The 21656-nt window shown below is 37.3% G+C and overlaps 1 protein-coding gene across 14 annotated transcripts in view; it reads left to right on the forward strand.

Annotated features, from left to right (window-relative positions):
* R3HCC1L (R3H domain and coiled-coil containing 1 like) overlaps positions 1-21656 on the forward strand; it is a 103262-nt gene that overhangs the window by 20302 nt on the left and 61304 nt on the right. For 9 of the 14 annotated variants that reach the window (XR_008292271.1, XM_015062983.3, XM_027062789.2 and 6 more), the window contains one exon: positions 3952-4060. The exons of 4 other annotated variants lie outside the window; for them this stretch is intronic. The gene's annotated coding sequence lies outside the window, so the exon portion shown is untranslated. Of the gene's footprint in view, positions 1-3285; positions 3362-3951; positions 4061-21656 lie in introns of all 14 variants that reach the window. One more of the 14 variants, XM_053207521.1, reaches the window with a different exon arrangement.

Consider the following 21656-nt stretch of genomic DNA (forward strand, 5'->3'; position numbering starts at 1 on the left):
TGAGCACTGCCTCACTTTTTACTGCAACAAAATGTAGGCTCATCTTGCACTTTCCCAGCCTGAGCCCTGGAATGAGTTATTTCTTTAAGGAGCTCTGGTTGCTTTTGGTAGAGAATAGTTTTAAAAGCCGTGATCTGGACCCTAGATGCCCTCATTGCTCTAGGCCCTCTCAGCAGGCACGTGGAAGCAGTTGTGTTGTGGTGTAAGTGTGTGTCCGTCCACACACACTCAGTACATCTTCATCTGTCTACTGAAAGCAGTGAGTTTATACTGATAACCTCTGATTCCAACCCAGTACTACAGGGTTTATATTCTGTCCTTCCTTTATTCTGTATTTAGAACTCCCTCTTCCAACAGGGAAAAATCTAGCCCTGTTATTCATATTTTTACTTATTGGCTCAATCTTAGAATAAACTTAAGAATTGCTAACTCATACCACTATTTAAAAGACACCTGAGCAGAGTTCAGTATTTGTTGATAGGTTTTTCTTTAGCCTAAAGGTATATACTCTAAATCTCCAGTGTCCAATAAGGTAGCCACTACACATGAATTGTTTTGTAAGTGTAAAGTATACACTGGATTTTGTAAATTTAGTATAAACTAAGGAAGGTAAAAGATCTTATTAGTATTTTAGTAATATTTTTATGTTGATTATATACTGAAATATTTTAGATATATTGGATAAGATATATTAATAAAGTTAATTCCACCTATTTTATTGAAATGTGGCTATCAGAAATACTAAATTACATATGTGATTCTCATCATGTTTCTGTTGGACAGTGCTGATCTAAAAACCATGTTTAAAAGTTACTTGGATTTGTTTTCTCTTCCTAGCATTCTTCCCATCCTCACATGGTTATGTTAGTCATTTGAAATACAGTTCAGTTTTTTTTTTAATTTTTTAATCTTTATTTATTTTTGAGAGACAGAGACAGAGCATGAGTGGGGGAGGGGCAGAGAGCAAGGGAGACACAGAATCTGAAGCAGGCTCCAGGCTCTGAGCTGTTAGCACAGAGCCCAATGTGGGGCTTGAACTCACGAAACGTGAGATCATGACCTGAGCCGAAGTCAGACGCTTACCCGACTGAGCCAGCCAGGCGCCCCTGAAATACAGTTCTGAGTTTATTTTCATTCTGAGTTTTTCTCCCCATCCTAACTGATCTTCCTTATTTTGGAATATGTGAAACGTTAACATGGTTCCAAAAGTAAGAATTGTACAAAAAAATGTATACTCAGAGCAGTGTTCCCCCTTTTTTTTTCCCTCCTTTCCACCGGTTTCTACCCCACTCTGTAGATAACCAGTTTCATCATTTTCTGAATTATCCTTACTGTGTGTTTTCCCTCCGGGAATGATGAGATACATGTATATTTTCTGATTTCTTCTTTTTTACACAGAAGATATATACTATAGAAAACTTTTGTGCTTGGTTTTTTCATTTAACACAACATATTTTGGAACCCATTCCATATCAATTTATAGACTCACCCTCTCTCCGTCTGTCTTTTCCTCCCTCTGACAGTTGTGTATCACTACTGTGTTGTGAGGATGTTAACCATTCTTTTATGATGTTTCCAATATTTTGCATTTACAAACAGTGCTACAGTGGCTAACCTGGTCATATATATTTTTGTATGTTGGAAATCTATCTTTGGGTGAATTCCTAAAATGGTAGGTTTGGGTCAAAAGTTTAGAAGCACGTGTAAATTTCTTAAATATTGCTGTATCCCCTTCTGTGGGGGTTGTATAAATTTGAATTCTCACCAGCAGTATGTGAGAGTGTTTGTTTTCCCATAACCATCAGAGTGTTGTTATACTTCTTAATTTTTGCTAACCTTAAAGGTAAGAAGTGGTATCTCCATATAGTTTTAATGTTTATTTCTTTTGTTAGTAGTGAGGTTGAACATCTGTTCATATGTATAAAGGTCATTTAAATATCTTTTTTGTGTTTGTTAATTGTTTTGTATCTTTTTATTTATTTCTCTATTAGATTTTTTTCTCCCTCAATTTTTCTGAGTTCTTTTTTTTTAGGGATGCTAGCTATTTTAAGTTCTATATGTTACAGGTATTTTCTCCCAGTTTGTCAGTTGTTTTTTGGTTATGTGTGTGTGTGTGTGTGTGCGTGCATGTGTGTGTCTGTTTTTAGGCATTTATCTAGTTCAATGTTTCAGTCTTTTGTTGCATCTGAATTTTGGGTTGTAATTGGAATACCTTTCTCTTTCCCCAAGGTAGAGAAGAATTTACACGTTTTAGTTGTTACATTTGGATCCCTGCTTCGTTTAGAGTTTTTTTTTTTAGTGAATATTATACAAATTTAATAATCTTCCAAATGCTAACTAGTCATCCCAGTATATTTTTTCTTTAAAAAGTACAGTTTTGCCCCAGTGTTTTGAGATGTCATGTTTAGCATACATTAAGTTTCCATTGAGTTTATTTCTGGACTTTCTACTCTTTTGCACTGATCTGTCTATTCCTGTACCATTATCACGCTGTTTTAATTATAGAGGCTTTGTAGTATATCAAGGGATAGCTTTTAACATTTTTAATGTGTCATGTTACATCTTTATTTTTCTGTTGAACTTTAGTGTCAGCTGTCTATCTCTAGAAGAAAGTATGTTCAAAATGGGATTTTTATTGGGATTACGTTAAATTCATAAATTACTTGAGGGAGAACTGACGTCTTTATGATGTTGAGTAATGTTGAGTTTTTTTTTTTTATCTGAGAACAAGGAAACAAGCTTTCCATTTGTTCACATCTACTCAGGAATGTTGCAAAGTTTTTATATTGGTTTCGTACACTTGTTAAATTTTCCATTTTTAAAAAACTCAATATATTTGTAGATCTTTGTATCGGTTTTTATAGAGCTACATTATTCTTTCTAATGACTATTTTTGTATAGCTTAGATATACCATAATTTATTTAACCTTACCCATATAGGTGGACGTTAAAGTTGTTTATAATTTTTCACTATTATAAATAGTTTTGGGAGAAGTTTTATGGTAGAGGTCAGTTATTACCTTATGATAAAGTATTTGAAGAATTGCCTGGTCCTAAGCCTCTTTGATATGTAAAAGATTCTGAAATATTGTTAAAATGCTTTATACGTTATTAAAAGGTATACCTCCATCAACAATGTGTGAATTCTCCTGTCTACATTTACCAAAATAGGACCTTATTGCTCTTTAAGTCTGTCAGTTTGATGGGCAAACAAAAGTACTGTGTATTTATATATTTATTTTGCATTTCTTTGGTAACTGATATGATTTATTTTTTCTTTGCTAGCTGATGAGGTTTATTTTTTATCCATCCATCCAACCATCTGGCATATTCTTATTGAGCATCCACCATATGCCATCCTGTAAGGTAGAACTGTAGTTATGACTAGAAGTTGAGCATCTTTTTGTGGTTTTCATCATTTGTATTATTTTGGTTTTTTTCTTTAAAAAAAAATTTTTTTTTTTTTAACATTTATTCATTTTTGAGAGAGAGACATAGCCTGAGCAGGAGAGGGGCAGAGAGAGAGGGAGACACAGAATCTGAAGCAGGCTCCAGGCTCTGAGCTGTCAGCACAGAGCCCGATGTGGGGCTTGAGCTCATGGACCGTGAGGTCATGACCTGAGCTGCAGTTGGACACTTAACCGACTAAGCCACCCAGGTGCCCCACTTTCTCTTTTTTTTGAAGGCAATTGATAGGCATTTCTGCCCCCTCAGACTAGTTCTCACAGGACTGAGAATGAGAAAAGATGACATTTTCTTATTCTGTTTGGTTGATGAGCTACTAAAAAGTATTTTCATCTGTTTGTGTTTATTTTCATTGCACATTCTATGGTAGGTAAATGTGTTAAACTCTTAGCATTTGCGAAATGAGATAATGAAAGTTAAGAGCATAGACTAGTGTCAAAGTAGTAATTACATATTTTTATAAAAATAACTTTTATTATTTTCCAGGTGAGACTGCTGTTTATCAGAAGGAAACTTTTGTACCATTTGCCTTCAGATAAAATCTGTCTGCATGTTCTAGAGTTTTATTATTCAAAAAATAAATGTCATTTATTTGGTAAGTCAGTTGACTATACTTGTGCGTATTTTATAGAACTATCGTTTATTTACTCTAAATATTTATTTGCTTATATTTTGTTTCTTTTAGTGTCATTTTAATTGTAACTCATTTAAAACAAGTTTGAGAGTGGCAGTTTCCTGAAGGACTGAGGGTCTCTTAAAGATTTTCTTCTATTCACTGTTCTTAATTTTGGTGTTTGCTGTAGAGAGTACAGGGGCTGGTTAAATATTAGAATTAGTTCTCAAAGCTGGGATACTGGTTTTGCTTTGTTTAGTCTCTTCCACTGTAGGAACAGAGAATTGACATCCTTTCAAGCTCTAGAACTTCCCTCTCGTTCATATATGGAGCAGTGAAGAAGCTATGTTATTATAGAGGTGTGAAGAACTGACTCAGGAAGATTATATCTTCAGTAAAGCATAAAGAAGCAGAGTGAATAATGCTATGAAAGAAATTAGAAATGAAAAATAATGAGATAGCTAGTGAAACTGATTTTAATTATTTCATATTACTCTGTATTAATTATTTCTATATTTATTTATTTAATTATTTCATATTACTTCATATTACTCATATTACTCAAATTACTCATTTTAATTATTTCATATTACGGTCTTTTCAGTCTGTTCCAGCTTGTTTCTAATGTTTTGCCAGTGTTAACTGGGTAGCTGATACGTAGGGTGAAGTCTTTAGTGGCAATAAGAGGGTCAGTCATAGCAAATGTTAGAAGATAATTGTACTTGGGTGCTGCTGAAGCCTGTGGCAAAAAATTGGAAACTATAATGAAATGATACTGGTGACTTGAAGAATTTTCTTTTATATGGTTTTACACAAAAATAATGAGAAGTAAATATTGACGTTCAGAGCTTAAAGTATTCTCAAATGGAATCTAAGGATGAGGACTATAGCTACAGAAAAAAGGGGAAAGAAGATTCTCCTATGATATCTTTTTTGGTGGTGTCTTTGCTTTTGTTAGCATCAGAAAGCGTACTTCTGATATTCCTAGAGGGGGTATATGGCTGCTATGAGTAGAGGCATGAGATTTCATTGTGCATGAGTCTGAAATGGCCCCAATCTTAGAGCAAACCAAAATGAGTTTTAATCTTGGTTATTTAAAATCTCCTTGTACCTGTCTTATTAGGAGTATTATTTTTTTTAAGAAGAAACTAATTTGCAACTGGCTATAAAGAGTGACATTGTGTCCGGGAAAATGGTGTACTAACACACTGCGCTGTCCCACAAGAGTACTTCTCAAGTCCCTGAACGCAGTGCTGACAATCTGTGAGGGCCTGTGAATCGTTGGGCAGCAGTTGGGGAAGACGGCCAGCAGAGTGAGGTGGTTGTGTGTAAGTTACAGAGGAGGTGGGAGGGGAAGAAATGAGAGAAGAGCAGGGCAACTCTGGTTCTGTGGGCAGTTGGAATGGAAGCTATTCTTGTTGGTACTACTGAAACGATTGTGAAGTGAACAGCCAGAGGTTGTGTGTGAGGCGGAGGGGTTTGGTGGAGTAGAAAATTGTGTATTTCACTTTTCCTTTCAAGGTGTCAGTGTTTCATTCTGTCATCAAAACTGTAAGGCTATGGGGCGTCTGGGTGGCTCAGTTGGGTGACTGACTTTGGCTCAGGTCATGATCTCACAGCCTGTGAGTTCGAGCCCCGCGTCGGGCTCTGTGCTGGCAGCTCAGAGCCTGGAACCTGCTTCGGATTGTGTGTCTCCCTCTCTCTCTACCCCTCCCCTGCTCACGCTCTGTGTCTCTCTGTCTCTCAATAATAAACAAACGTTAAAAAAAATTAAAAAAAAAAACTGTAAGGCTGCATGTTCTGTTGATGAGAGTGTGGATTGGATAGATTTAAACATTTTGAAGAGACTAGAAATATCACTTCCTACCAGGAAATGAGACTATAAAAGTCAGGGTGATAGGGATGGGGCTTATCTTTTCCAGGAATTATTGTAATGGTAGGAAGGCCAGTTACCATATCGAGATCCCCAAATGACTGGGCCTTTATCTCAGACGAATATATATCCTGTTATTTATTTATATATTAGATCTTACGTACGCATACCATCAACGAGTGTTGTTTAGAACCACTTGGCCAGCCATGGCAGTCTTCATCAGACATCAGTACATGGGTTTCTGAATATTTCTGGGTTGTGGAATAGACTTTAATGTGGGGCAAGTTATGGTTCACTATGGTTCAGCCTTTGGCTCTAGCTAGACTAGTTTCTGTAAGTGTCTCCAAAATATCACTTTCTGACTTACTGCGTCTTCATATTGTTCAATCTTCTTGCAGTGTCTCCCTTCAATTCTCTTTCTCTATACCAGCTTATAAAGGCCTAACTCCAGTTCCACCTATTTTATTACATCTTCAACCATTCTAGGCCCTTACTGATATCTCTCTGGGTTTTTATCATTTACTGCTTTTCTCTTTACTTAGCTATCAAATATTATTTTAAAACATTTTTTTTTTTTTTGAGAGTGTGTGCTCGTGTGTGAGCAGGGAAGGGGAAAAGGAAGAGGGAGAGAGAGAATCTTAGGCAGGCTCCATGCCCAGCACAGAGTCTGATGGGGGCTCAGTCTCACCACTGTGAGATCATGCATGGCCCGAGCTGAAACCAAGAGTCAGATGCTTAACTGACTGAGTCACCCAGGTGCCCCTAAAATGATAATTTGAAAAAAAATATTTTATCTTCCCAATTAGATGGGGACAACTTAAAGGGGAGGCTACACTATTCATGTGGTTCAAACCATGTTATATTATTGTAGTCTTTATAATCTGTACTGTCCCAACATAGTATCTGTATCAGTACAGTATCTGCACTTAAAAAATATTTGACTCCAAGAAAATGCCATTACCTATTGTTAGCTTTTACCAGTCTTTAACATTTATCTTTCTTTTTGTATCATAAGAAAAATAGATTAGAATTGCAGTTTTAGTACCTGAGCCATGTTTGTTCAGTACATCGTACTTCTTGGAAAAGCCTTCTGTAGTGCTCTCTACAGGCTTCCTGATTTTTAAAGGAACATTGCTCTGAAGAGATTATATTCTAAGTTAATTACAGTATTTTTTCTTGAATCTTTAATTAGTAAGCTTTCAATCTGCATATAAGAGAAGCTCTTATTTGTTAATTATCTAATGTTTTCTTTGCCTACTTTGAAGTGTAACTTGCTTTAGTTTCTCAGTTTCTCACCAGCCACATTTGGCCTTCACGCTTGCTAGCATAGCTTCAAGGAGGGGGAGAGAAACACAGATTTGTAACTATATCTCTAACATAGGGATTCCACCTCCTTTACAATTGTTCTCCTATTGCTATTGCACTTTTTTTGTTTTTTTCAAGCTTTTCTCTGCTGTCTGTTTTACCCCATTTTTTAGGAGGCCTATATTCTAGTCTAGTACACTAGTTCAGGGACTTTGCAATCCTAACCAACGCTTGGAAGCTGTGTGATTTTAAGTAATTTAAGTTTCAGATTTCTCATCTGCAAAATTAAGATACCTAGCTACCTCTTAGTTTGTAGTTGGGATCAAATGAGATAATATAGAGGCACCTGGGTGGCTCAGTTGGTTAAGCGTCTGACTCTTGATTTCGGCTCAGATCGAGCCCCACATCGGGCTTTGCATTGACAGTGTGGAGCCTGCTTGGGATTCTTTGTCTTTCCCTCTCTCTCTGCCCTTCCCCTGCTCTTCTCTCTTGCTCTCTTAAAATAAATAAATAATTTAAAAAATGAGATAACATATATAACACTCAGCACAGATTAAGTCTGGTTGCTTCTACTTTGAAAATTTACTGTGTGGTTTATTAGCTTTAGTCTGTAAATCCTAAAGGGAAAGAAAGATCAAGGTTAATGCATGTCATGTTTGAGGTACAGCCCTCAAAGCGTTGTCAATTTCAACTCTGTTGTCAACTGTAGGATGTTAGGGATGAAATCCAGATAGGTCAGTAGAGGAACTAATTTCTAATAAGTCTAGAAATAACAGACCAACCTCCAGATGTCTGGTAAGGGACATACGTTTTAGGAGGGAGTTTTTCCTTCTCTCTCCCCCCTGCCACCAGGTATATATGTGGAATAAGAAGCAGAGCTTTCTCTCCACCTTTCAATTACATGTTATATTGCTGTTGTGTTCAGTTATATTTCAACTTTGGTCTATATTACTGCCTTTTGAGTTGGTCAGTAATAGGTGCACTAACATTAAACTGGGAATAGTTAAGTAGGTGAACTACCGGGATACCATGTTAGTGGAGTGTGAAAGAGGCTAAGCTACGGACTGTTTCCCAGCCTATAAAGCGTGAAATCAGTTGGTGCCGATGCATGGTGACCATAGTCACTGGAGTGTAAAATAACTTGAGGACATGAATTGTGTTTAGTTGTGAGAAAAACCTTTTCATGCCATCATTTGTTTATGTATTTTGGCACCCCCAGGATCCTGCTGGAATCATGCATCCTATATCTTTCATTGTCTTAATACTCAGATTTCTCATGGAATGTTTCTTCATTTATGCAAACCATATTCTTGTCCAATTGCATGCAGAGACGCAGAGGCTGTAAATCTCCAGATTTATACTAAAGACTAATACTAAAATACTGTAACTGTTATATTCTGTGTAAGATGACATCTGAAAATACCATCTTCTACAAGGGATTTGATGTACCAGTTTCTTCTGTTTGGAAACTCAAATTTGAAGTGCACTCTACATTCTGCTTTGAAGCTTCCTCCAGTCTAAGAATTGTGTTACCAGTTTCACTGGTTGCTATTCCCATGTTCACATGTGTCTCTGGAGAAAGGGAAGTATGTAGAGAAGGATAATGTTTTCAAATGGTTGGGGGAGTTGGTAGGAAGACGTATAGCGATTATTCTTATGGGGAATAGAAGAGAGGGAGTTTCTCTCCTGACACCTGGTGAGGTTCTTCACCATATGGTTTTGAGGGTGAGGCAAGGTGAATGAGGAAGTTTCAGAGACTATAGTGAATTATTATTGTCAGCACTTTTAAGTCTGGAAGGTTATTGGAAATAGGCATGCCATGAAAGCATTAAAGTTCTTTCATTCTTACCCTTGTTGGTTTTACTGTTTTACTGCAGCGGTCTTTGAACTCTGGTTGCTTTGTATTTATACATTCTAAGCAAATTGTGAATATTTATGAAATTAATACATTATTGTGAGACACCATCCTGCTGAATGTCAAGCAGTGAATTGTAGCAGTTAAATGCAGGGACTTTGAAGTCTTAACTGACACTCAAAACTGTGTGATCTTAAGTTACTTAAGCTTCAGATTTCTCATCTGTAAAATTGGGATAATAATAACTACTTCATAGTATTATAGTTGGAATCAAGTGAGATCTTTCATACACACACACATATATATAAATGAAACATTTAGCATAGTCCTTGTCACATGGCAAACACTCATTAAGTGGTAGCTGGGTTTTTCTTCCTCTGCTACTACTTTTGGTACTACTCTACCACTTCTTCGGTTTTGCTTGTAGGGCCTAAACTTTCATGCAACAGAAAACATAATTAGATACGGTTCATAGCAGCAGATTGTGAAGAATATGTCATTGTTCTCTTAGACATGGCTTAATAGATCTTAACCAAATAGAAGCTCTGTAAAAAGACTTTTTTCATGAAAGGAAAGGATCGTTATTATGTTGACTTAAGATAGCTTTGCAAATGAATATAAAAAATTATTTTAAAATGTACTTGGTTAATGCAAATAGAACAACCTATGAACTTAGGGAGTTTATAGGAATAAAATAAGAGTTCAAAGTATTGTCATTTCTTATTATTCACTTAAGCCATCTTTTCTGAGGAAGTGCCTTTTTCAAAATTGGTAAGAGAAATGTGTGTCTGGTGTTAAGAATAGTTGTAATAGAGATCTTGCCCAGTGTAAGAGGCACATTTTTGTGGGAATGGGATGGAAAGTCTTTCTCATCATCTTATACTAATAGAAATGAGCATTGGTATGGATAATGTATTTGGTTTTGGTCTGCATTATGTGATTATTTTTGCAGCACAATTAACTTACTGATTAAAGTTTGTCCAGCTGGTATATCCAGAACTTATACTGACTGAAAAACTGGGTAAGGCAACTATGGTGATAAAACTACTAGTTTTAGTTGATAGGAGACCTGGTTTCTTGTCTCAGTTCCTACTCAAATAACTGTAAGTCTCAGATAAATTCCTCAACCAGTTCCTTATCTCTCTGTCTTTCTTCCTCCCTTCCTTCCTTCCTTCCTTCCTTCCTTCCTTCCTTCCTTCCTTCCTTCCTTCCTCTTCCCTTTCTTCCTTTTCCTTCAAAAAATTTCTTTTCATGTATATTTATTTTGAGAGAGACAAAGAGCAAATAGGGGAGTGACAGAGAGAGACAGGGAGAGAGAGAATCCCAAGCAAGCTCTGAACTGTTGACACAGCGCCTGACACTGGGCTGGATCACATGAACCGTGAGATCATGAACTGAGCAGATCAAGAGTTGGATGCTTAACCGACTGAGCCACTCAGGCATACCAGTATTCTCATCTTTAAAATGAGGTGATACCACCTGATTTTCAAAGGTCTTTTTCAGCTCTAAGCTTTTGGGCTATGTATGGAGGTGGTTTGGCAATCAGGAAATAGAGCAATGACACATTTTGGCCATCAGACAGACGGTAAAGTCCAGTCAGTCAACTTGTGCTATGTATTTGACAAGAATGTAGCATCCTTGCAAACGAGGTCACATTACTCTTCTATCCATTTAGTTTAAGTAAGTTATGGAGCTTCTTGCTTTTCTGATTCTAGTTGGATTGAATATCTTTCTGCTTTTGTTATTTTCAACCTTCTAGATAGGACTGGGACAAGTACATAAAGAAGGGAAAAGAGTAGAGGTTTATAGTTGTCAGGGATTCATTTAATTTTGTTCTCCAAGATAACGAGTGGCTCTCGGATGACCTGTGGGCAGTTTTCATGGGAGGCGCAAGAGTGTGGGTGACCAAATTTTAATTTGTGGTCACCTTCCCCCAAAATACACCGGGCACACACACAAATGACACTCAACCCTATTTATCTCCACTCTCTCTGAAATCATAAAAATGAAAATGAAATGTCTGAAAAATAGAATGAGCACAGCACTTTTAATTAAAACCTAGATTCCAGCCATTCTTTGTCACTTAATATCTATTTAGCCATGGCCATCACAACCTCGGATCCTTAGTTTCCTTATTTGGAAAATTAAGATCTTGAATTCTGACTTACGCAATCCTTTTCGGTAATGTAATTCTGAGATTCTGTAAAGATTCTTTAATGTTTATGTGAAGGGCAGTGGTATTTTTGATACAGCATTATAATTAAGTAGTATCTTGTAAAAATAGTCTATCATTTTTTTTTTTTTTTGGCAAGGAACAGAAGTATAGGTGCTGTTAAGGCATAAATATTAAAGGATTAAAGTTAGCTACCATAAGAGCAAGAAGAACAACACTCTACTGAGACATTTTTATAACCCCACAAACAAATAAAAACAAATTCTCTAGACTGCAGACTCAGGGTGCAACAAATCAATCGAAAGGGGCCATACTAGGCGCCAGGCCAACCTGATTTGGGGTATAGTTGATAACGAAGCATTCATAGGAGAAGTCATTTGGGGATAAGTGAGCTTGAAAAAAGAGGACATCTATATCACAGAGGGAAACTATATCAAAAAGCTGGAGTCAGAGTCCATTTCTTCCAGTCACACAAGTGGAAATAACTTTGATACTTATATGTCCAGTTATATGAGTCTGAGTTGCTGTCTGAGAGCACTGGATAATGTGGAAGGAACAAAGGGGGCATGGGGCCCAAATAGACTAGTTCAGATGAGTGTCTAGAAGGAGACAGAGCAAATGGATACAGGAGTGTGCTTGAAAACAGGCAAGGATTAGTACTTACACGAGAGAGTGAAGCCAGCAAGGCAGACGGGATAGAAAGAGAATTTTAAGATTATGAGCAAAAGCCAAAATTTTAACCTGTCCAGGGTTTAAGCACCATCCTTGGTGTTGGTAGACAGGGTCTGCTTGGTATATCCACAGCTCCACACATTTGAGGCTAGTGATTATGTCACTGACAAACTCTTCATGGTTTGTATGGTTCTGATGGCTTTACATTCAGCTGGATACACATATTCACAGATCTGCTCACTAATACTGCGGAATTCATTACACAGAACTGGCTAGTAAAAAATTTGGCAGGCAAGCTAGCTTTCAGAGTGCTCTTAGGAATGGAGCCCAGCTGTTCCCTTTGGGCTTTGAGCTGTTGGAATTCATTGGGTTAGCAGCTAGAAAGAATGAAACTGTAACATTTTTAGCCCAGTTCATGACAGCAAAGCAGAGGTGTTACAATTTCTGTTCTAGAGGTTTACACTGCAAGTAACTTAACCTGATTGTGTGTCTTAATATTACTGGGCTTCTGACCGCTGAAATATGGCTTGGATCGATGGTGGTTTGGAGAAAGTAGAAAGAGGGCTATCCATCATTCGGAGGCTCCATAGAAGCTGCCTGATAATGCTGCTTTCACCAAGCAGCCATCTGTCCATCCATCCATCAGTAGGATGAAATGAGATTTAGCGGAACAGGCAGCCGTAACTCTGAGACACTTTCTGACCAACAATTGCAGCCCTGGCCTGAGTCTGACCACAAAGCACAGCACTGGGGTTTGGCGGGATGTGGCAGCAAGTGCAGTCTCATTCCCGTCAGTGCAAAGCCTAGAATGTGTTCAGTATGAGGCCAGAGCCCAGTCATACTTCACATACAAAATTTGATAAACTTGGGATGACCAGCAAATAGTAATTTTCATCTCCATACTGTTTTATAAGTTGAACAGTCCTTTTGATGGAGAGTTTTTTGTTTGACTTGGAGAAGAAACAGAGTTAAGACCTGATTTCATTTTGCTGGAATCCCACCACAGTGTAACCTTTAACCTGTATCTTATATTGGTGGAATGCTCTGTAACTGCTAATGAATCAGGACGACCACCTTTGGAAAACACTGGGTGCTTCTGGCAATTCCCAGTTTGTCATGGTAATGAGGGATAAGTCTAAATTAAATTGAAGGATAATTCAATGATTTTATTTCATACAAATTCTTTTTCCTATTAAGCTGAAATTAGTACCTAGGTTATTAGGTAGCAGAAATTGAATTTTCTTTCTCTTACTTCTCTCTGCATTAGTGGTGTTGATATGAAGAAAAGAAAAGAAAATATGGACAGGAAAATGGGTAAAAGACTAGAAGCAAGGAGCTGGATTGCCCATAAAATGGTTAGTCAGGTTCTGAGTAATTGAATATTAACTGTTGTCTTCCTGATTCCCCTGCTTTTCCAGGGCACTGAGCCTTCTAAGAGCCTCTTGGTCGGTACAGATCTTCCGTGACTTATGATGGGGTTATGTCCCAATAAACCCATCCTGAGTTGAAAATATCGAAAGTTGAAAATATGTTTAATATACGTTACTTACTGAACATCATAGCTTAGTATGGCCTGATTTAAATGTCCCTATTTGTATTAGCCTGTAGTTGGGCAAATCGTTTAACACAAAGCCTATTTTATAATGAAGTGTTGAACATAATAAGGTGTTGAATATCTCATGTAATTTATTGAATACTGTACCGAAAGGGAAAACAGAGTGGTTATTTGGGTGCAGGGTGGTTGCAAGTATACCAGTTGTTTATCCGTGTGATGGCGTGGTTGGTTGGGAGCTGTGGCTCACTGCTCCTGCCCGGCATCACTAGAAAGTATTGTACCGCATTGTGCTAGCCCAGAAAAGATCAAAATGCAAAGTATGGTTTCTACTCGGTGCGTATGTGTTTGCACTGTTGTAAAGTTGAAAAATTGTTAAGTCCATCAAACCATTGTAAGGCAGGACTGTGGGTATAGCTGTGTGCTCATGTTGCCTGTTCTGGTACCTTTCCTACCATGGCCAGCTTCCTTGCCTGTTTTCTCGCAGTGGTCACTTCAGACCTCAGTTCCTGCTCTTTGTTCTGAAGCCTTGCTTTTCATTTCAGATTGGGGGAGGGGTCAAGGGAGTCTGATGTACCGGAGATGCCTCGGAAATGAGAGCCTTGGATGAATTCCTGGGCCTATTGATCCACCAGCAGTTTATGCATCCTGACATTCATAATCTCAGTAGGCTGCTGATGTTCCTGATTAATGGGCCCAGGGGCTGTCCATCCGTCACTTCACATTAATTACTGAAGAGGTGTTTTTCCAGTGATTTACCTGACAGCGGGCTGTGATAAATACCTCTAAGCAGAGTGGGCAGTGATTAATCATGGGGCCACACCCCTCCCCCCACTTTCCCTTCCCCCTAACCACAGGCCAGCACTGGGACCTGACCAAAGAGTGCCCCCTCCCCATAAGCTATCTATCTCCATAATTGCTTGGGGATGCATATTTATTGGGGCAATGGACCTGGCAGATAGCATTCTAGAATTTTTGCCAAAGATGATGAAAAATAAATCTTCCCAGTAGGAAGAGTAACTAATATGTTTTTACATGGGGCAGAAAAGTATATATGAGCTGCCTTTATGTTGCAGCTCATATATGTTTAAAGAAATCTAATAGAAATATTGCCCACCTACTCTGCATGTGCTCAACACTGTGGTAGTTGCTCTGTGAGCTTTAAAGGGAGGAGAAAGTAGAGTTTTGATTTTCGTGATTTTCATAGTCTATTTAGGGAGAATCTGTGAACACATATGAGAAATTAGAGAACATTTCAAGGCACTAATATAATATAATCTTTGGAGAATTGGGATAGAACTCCAGGGTTTCGGTTCTTACTTTGGCCTTAGAAAATGAAATTTAGTAAAATACTTGAATATTGAGTATTTTCCATGTGTTGGGCACTTCATTCAACCCTGGAACTACGGAGGTGTGATGCAGCATAGAGCTTGGGGAGCAAAGTCTAGTGCCCTGGGCTTCAGTTTCTCAAGCTTTAAAATAAGCTTTTCTGGGAAGTTAAGTATTTTAAATTAATTTACAATTAATTAATTTAAATTTAAAATGATTTAAAATTACTTTAACTTCCACATTAATTTTTTTCTTGGAATATTTATTGAGTACTTGTGTTCCTGGAGATAGAAGAAGCATGTGAAAAATAGCATTTGCCCTCAGGAACCTCTGTTACAGAGGTGACAGTCGTAAGTGAAACATGTAAAGAAGAATATAAGGTAGTATATAATGTCATGAATACCATAGGTATGAATGCACATGAATTCACAGATAGGTGAAGTCAATGTGTCTTCAAATAGTTAAAGGGAAACACTGGACTTGAGATAAGTCTTTTGAAGGAATAGTGACTTGGAGGTACTTTTAAACTGAGGCAGTTCAAAGAGAGCATTTCAGAAATCGGCGTGAACAGATCGTGAGGCTATCCAGTGTAGAATGGAGGCTGTGTGTCTGAGGTAATAGAAATATGATTAGAACGGTAGAGTGACACCATATTGTGTAGAACCTTGAATGCCAGTTAAGATGAATTTATATCTTGTAAACTCTAGTGAGTCACTAAGGTTTTGAGCAAGGGATTTTGAAAAAAAAAAAAAAAAAAAAAAGGTGTGTTTTAGTAAAAAAGTATTATATATTGATGTACATAACATTGTTTGGAATTATCAGAGTATCTTAGAATATTCTCTGTGTCCTCGTTTCTAAAGTTGTTCGGAACAAAACTATCCAGATGAAAAATATAGTTCAATGGGGCACCTGGGTGTCTCAGTCAGTTAAGCATCTGACTTCGGCTCGGGTCATGATCTCACAGCTCCCATGAGTTTGAGCCCCACATCAAGCTCTCTGCTGACAGCTCAGATCCTAGAGCCTGATTCATATTCTGTGTTTCCCTCTCTCTCTGCCCCTCCCCTGCTCACGTTCTGTCTCTCCTTCAAAAAATACATAAACATTAAAAAAAATTTAAAAATATGTATAGTTCAGTATATCTTCCTGAATGCAATGCATAGATTGTCTGGTTTGGTTATATATAGAGAGTCGATAATAGAGTTGACAAAGGAGACTAATTTTTACAATCTTTACTCATGCTAAGTTGAGTAAGTCAGTGGAAGTTTTAAGTAATGACTGCAGAATTAAATTAGGAAAGACTGTAGCCTCAAGTTTTAAGAAACAAATTGATCTTTAGTCTTACTAATATAACTTCATTAAGGTTGTGCTAATTACTCACTGACTTCTTAAAGCCAAGAATAGAAATTAAAGAGACAGTGCTGTCATCTATATTTTGGTATGAATTTCTAGGGGATGTGATTTTTTTTTTCTTTAATAAAATTAAGATATAATTTTACATGCCATAAGAAAATTTACTTTTCTTAGAGTATATTGTATGAATTTTGACAAAAGCATGTAGTCCTGTAACTCCCACACAATTAAGATACAGAAGAGTTCCATCATTCCAAATATATGATGGAAGAGTTCCATCATGCCCTTTTGTAATCAGCCCCTCATCTGAACTTGAGCTTTTGGCACCTATTGGTATATTTTCTGTCCCTCAAGTTTTGCCTTTTTCAGAATGTCTTATAAACAGAATTGTATTTCCCTAGTAATAAATGATGTTGAGCATTTTGTGGTGTGCCTATTTGCCATTTTTATATCTTCTTTGGTGAAGTATTGTTCACATTGTTATAGGATATTGAGTTTTGTGTGTCTGTTGTGTATTCTGGATAAAGGTCTTTATCAGATAGTCATTTTGCAAATATTTTCTCCCAGTCAGTGATTTGTCTTTTCATTCTCTTCACAGTGTCTTTGAAGAACAGAAGTTAAATTTGCTGAAGTCCAGTTTATTGATTTAAACATTTTTTTCTTATTTATGGATCGTATTTTTGGTGTTGTATCTAATAAATCTTTGCTTAACCCAAAGTCAAAAAGATTATCTCCTATGTTTTCTTCTAGTAGTGTTACAATTTTAGGTTTTATATTTAGGTCTGTGATTCATTTGAGTTAGTTTTGTATGTGGTGTGAGGTATGGATAGAAATTATCTTCTTGTTATCAATAGGAAATTTTAATTGTTTTAGCACCATTTATTGGACAGACTCTCCTTTTACCATTGAATTTCCTTTGTACCTTTGTTGAAAATCAATTGATCATATACATGTGGGTCTGTTTCTGGATCCCCCCCCCCCCCCATTCTGTTGGTCTGTATATTTACCCTTTCTCCAATACCACACTGGTTTAATTACTGTACTTTATAGTAAGTTTGAAATAAGGGTGGTGTAAGTTGCCTTAACTTTGTTCTTTTTCACAATTATTTGGGCTATTCTAGTGTCTTTGCCACTCTGTTATTTGTTTTAGAATGAGCTTGTTAATTTCTATAAAATTCCTTCTGAGATTCTGATTGAAATGCAAAGATAGTTTGGAGAGAATTGACATCTTAATATTGAGTTTTCCTGTTCATGAACTTTATTTAGATATTCTTTGCTTTCTTTTATCAATGTCTTACAGTTTTCAGCATAGATTCTACATATATTTTGTTAGATTTATACTTAAGTATCTCATGTTTTTGAGTGCTGTTGTAAATGGTACTCTTTACATTTTTAATTTTTATTTGTTCATTGATAGCATATAGAACTACTACTTGTATCCTGTTACTTTGCTAAACTCACTTATTAGTTCTAGTAACATTGTTGTAAATTCTGTAGGATTTTAATTGTAGAAGGTTATATCTGCAAAGACAATTTTCTTTCTTTCCAGTCTGGAAAGACTTCTTTTTTTTTGCTTGCCTTATTGCATTGGCTAGAACCTTCAATTTCGCTGTTGAGTAGAAGTGGTGAGAATGATCATCCTTACCTATTTTTTTTTTAATTTTTTTTTTTTTAACGTTTATTTACTTTTGAGACAGAGAGAGACAGAGCATGAATGGGGGAGGGTCAGAGAGAGAGAGGGAGACACAGAATCTGAAATAGGATCCAGGCTCTGAGCTGTCAGCACAGAGCCTGACGCGGGGCTCAAACTCACAAACCACGAGATCATGACCTGAGCCGAAGTCAGACGCTTAGCCGACTGAGCCACCCAGGTGCCCCCTTTACCTATTTTTTGATTTTAAGAGGAAAGCAGTTGATTTTTCACCATCAAGAGTGATGCAAGGTATATGTTTTAATCAGCTATTCATTTTTGTTTTTTGTGGATACCCTTTATCAAGGTGAGGAAATTCACTTTTGTTCCTAGCTTGCTGACGGTTTTATTAGTCTGTTGTTATGGGAAGAGGAGTTTTATTAGCCTGTTGTTGTTATGTCTTGTTATAACAAAAACGTTACGGCATTTTTGGTGGTTTGGTTCAGTCTCAGTTTTGAGTAGATACTTTCCCCTGATCTCACGAGTGGGGCTTTTTCAGTAACCTTGCCTCGATTTGAGGGGTAGAGGTGTTTTTGTTTTGTTCACTTCTTGTTTTGTTTATTTTACCTACCTGCAGTGGGCCTTCACCTGCTGTCTCAGGGCAACAGGATTTGCTTCCTTTCCCCAGCCTTACTTAATTTCTTTCATGTAGGGGAGATAGGCAAGAAGGATCTAGGTACTTTTCCCCCATGAACTCTTATTTCTTTCTCCCAAGTCTGCACCACAAGGCTGGATTTAGACTTCTCTGTCTCTTGCTTAGTCCTTAGTCTTTCTTTTGAGCCTCTGAAGTCTGTGGGAAAAGATTCTGTGAGGGGGTGAGAGTTCACCTCGTTTCTGTGTTTGCTAAGGGTTCTGTCTTCTCTCAGTCCACATTTGGCCTTTAGCAATTTTTAAAACATTTTAACTGAGTTCTTCATACTGGCTTTTATGGTGTCCATTGTTTACTACAGCTAAGGAAGCATTCATGTTCCATCTCTTCTTGAGGACCCTGTCTTCTCTCCTTAGATTTTGGGTTAGTTGCTTGTCCCAACTTGCTTCTCTGATCTTGCTTCTCTGATGAGCTCAAGAAAATTTGTGATTGTGCACATTTTCCACCTTTGTTTGTTTGTGTTAAGATGGAAATGACATTCTCCATCTTTCTACATCATAATCAGTGTTCAGAAGTTCTGTTTATTTAAGGATGTGATTTTGACATGGGATTCTTTTGTTGATCAGAATACCATTTAAATCTGTCCTTTTCAATTTCTACCCCCCAGATTGTTATTTTTGTTTGTTCTTTCATTCATTCATTTTACCCAAACAAAAAAATTTTTTTTGATTCTGTGCTATATGTTCAGGCACTGTACTAAGTGTGGGGGGATACAGTGATGGACAAGGAGACGTAATTCCTTCTATAATGAACATACAGTGCAGTGGTAAAGACCAGACAACTAAAGAAGTAATTGTAATCAAATATAAGAGCTGTAACAGGAGTGGTGTATGGCAAAGGTCTAATCTAAAATGATTAAGTAAAGCTCTCAAGGAAACAACAATGAATAGAGGCCTAAAGATTACATAGAAATTAGGCAAAGTTGGTTAGGCTGCAGGGAAGTAGACTAGGTAGAGGGAAGAGATTGTGTAGAGACTAAGATGAACCCTGCCCCCACCCCCCAAACGAATAGTGTGGAGAGTTCAAGAATCTCGAAAGAAGTTTGATGTGGCTGTATGGCATATAAGGACAGAAGTGACAAAAGTTAAGAGAAACTCATTGGGAGCCAGGTTAAAGTGTCTTGTAAAGGGGCATTTGGGTGGCTTAGCCTGTTAAGTGTCCAACTCTTGTTTCAGTGCAGCTCATGATCTCTTGGTTCTTGGGATCAAGCCCCACTTATTGCTCTGTGCTACAGTGTGGAGCCTGCTTGGGATTCTCTCTCTGCCCCTCTCCCATGTTCATACGCATATGTGCGCGCTCTCTCCCTCTCAGATATTAAAATAAAAGTCTTCTAAGCCATGTTTAAAAGTTGATTTTATCATAAGAATGATGGGGGGGGGGGGGCACACCTGAGTGGCTCAGTTGGTTAAGCATCCGACTTCAGCTCAGATCATCATCTCACAGCTTGTGGGTTCAAGTCCTGCATCGGGCTCTGTGCTCACAGCTCAGAGCCTGGAACCTGCTTCGGATTCTGTGTCTCCATCGCTCTCTGGACCCCTTCCCTGCTCACGTTCTGTGTCTCTCTCAAAAATAAACATTAAAGTTTTTTTTTTTAATTAAAAAAAAAAATGATGGGAAGTCATTGAAAGGTTTTAGGGAGGGGGATGCCTGAGCAGCTAATTGTAAGGGTCATTCTTGATGCAAGGTGAAGAATGAATGGAAAGGAAGCAACACAGAGAGACTGGTTAAGTGGGTTTTTATAATAGTCTAGGCATTTGTGTGAGTGAGTTTAACCTAGAGTATCTTCAGGGATGGGGAAAACCAGACAGATTAAAGAGATACTCAGGTGTAAAGATCAGTGAAACTTGTCAAGTGATTGAATATCGATAGAGAAGACTTTTGAGGTATATCCAGTAGAAGTCTTGGTATGTTTCTGCAGAACCTTCAGATTTTCTTTTTCCCTAAGAGAGAAAGCAGGAAGAAAAGATACTTGGTTTACTTTAATAAATACCACCATTCATGGCCCATGATTCAAAATTCATTGAGGCTGTGGGTGGAAGTCAGTTAGAAAAGAAGAAAAGGAGAAAAGGAAACTGTGTAAGCTATGGTGAATAAAGTTAGTTCTTTTCCCCGATTGTTTTTGAGAATTGAGAAAACCAGAAGACAGTTTGATTTCTTCAATGTTAATGTTTAGCCTGTTGGCACCTAAACAAATAAAATCTGCAAACTGGCTTCCTTGCTTTTTTGGAACAAAAATAGTGTATAATCGATCTTCTGAAAGAGCTGTTCCATGCAGAGAGAAATTTACTATATTTAATCACGTAATTTCCTTGTTTTTCCCAGATGTTTTTACTCAACATTTAGTGTGGTAAATACTACAAAAACCTTTAGAACTAGCATTAGAGAGGTCAAGTCTTCTAAGACTCCAGTGTCACCAAGGTAGTGACCTTTACTACCAACAGTTGTGGCAAATTTTATACAGAACACAGTGGATGCCAACAGTGTTTTCATGGTATTGGAGCAGCAAAGTCTTAAGTTTTAGAAAAGGGGAAGTTAGTGATAAACAGCCCCTATATGATTCAAGATTTCACTGGTTAAGATAGGAAGGTATGTGTAGAGCTCATGAAGGTAAACAATTTTCCTTATTTTACTTCTCAGAATGATGAAGTTAAAAATAATACGGTGTGTTATCACAATGTTAATAGGCAGTGGGATTCAGAAGATTCAGAGCTGTTTTGATGAGGATGTGCTATGGGGTGCAGAGTTTTGAGCAGTTATTTAAGTGCTTGAATATCAGTCAAAGCAAGGTTTCAATTCTAGCTCCAATACTTACTAGCTAGATGTGCAACCTTAAGTCTTAGTGGCTTTATTTGTGAAATGGTAATAGTTGTACATACCTCAAGAACTTGTTTATGATTGTTAAATGAGATAATATATATGAACACTTAGCATAGTACTTCATTCATTGACTTTTGTGCAGCACAAATTTAAATTATGTTGCCATGTATAGTTCTTTAAACCCAACATATTAGAAGGTTTTTGTAATCTCAGAAACATTCATAGTCTTAGTGCTTTTTAGTGTTTCTCATAATTGGAATAATCTGTATGTTAACTGTAAAAATGAGTAATACTTACAAAATAGAGGGCATCA

Source organism: Acinonyx jubatus, chromosome D2 (genome assembly GCF_027475565.1).
Source record: "Acinonyx jubatus isolate Ajub_Pintada_27869175 chromosome D2, VMU_Ajub_asm_v1.0, whole genome shotgun sequence".
NCBI classification, from domain to species: Eukaryota; Metazoa; Chordata; class Mammalia; order Carnivora; family Felidae; genus Acinonyx; species Acinonyx jubatus.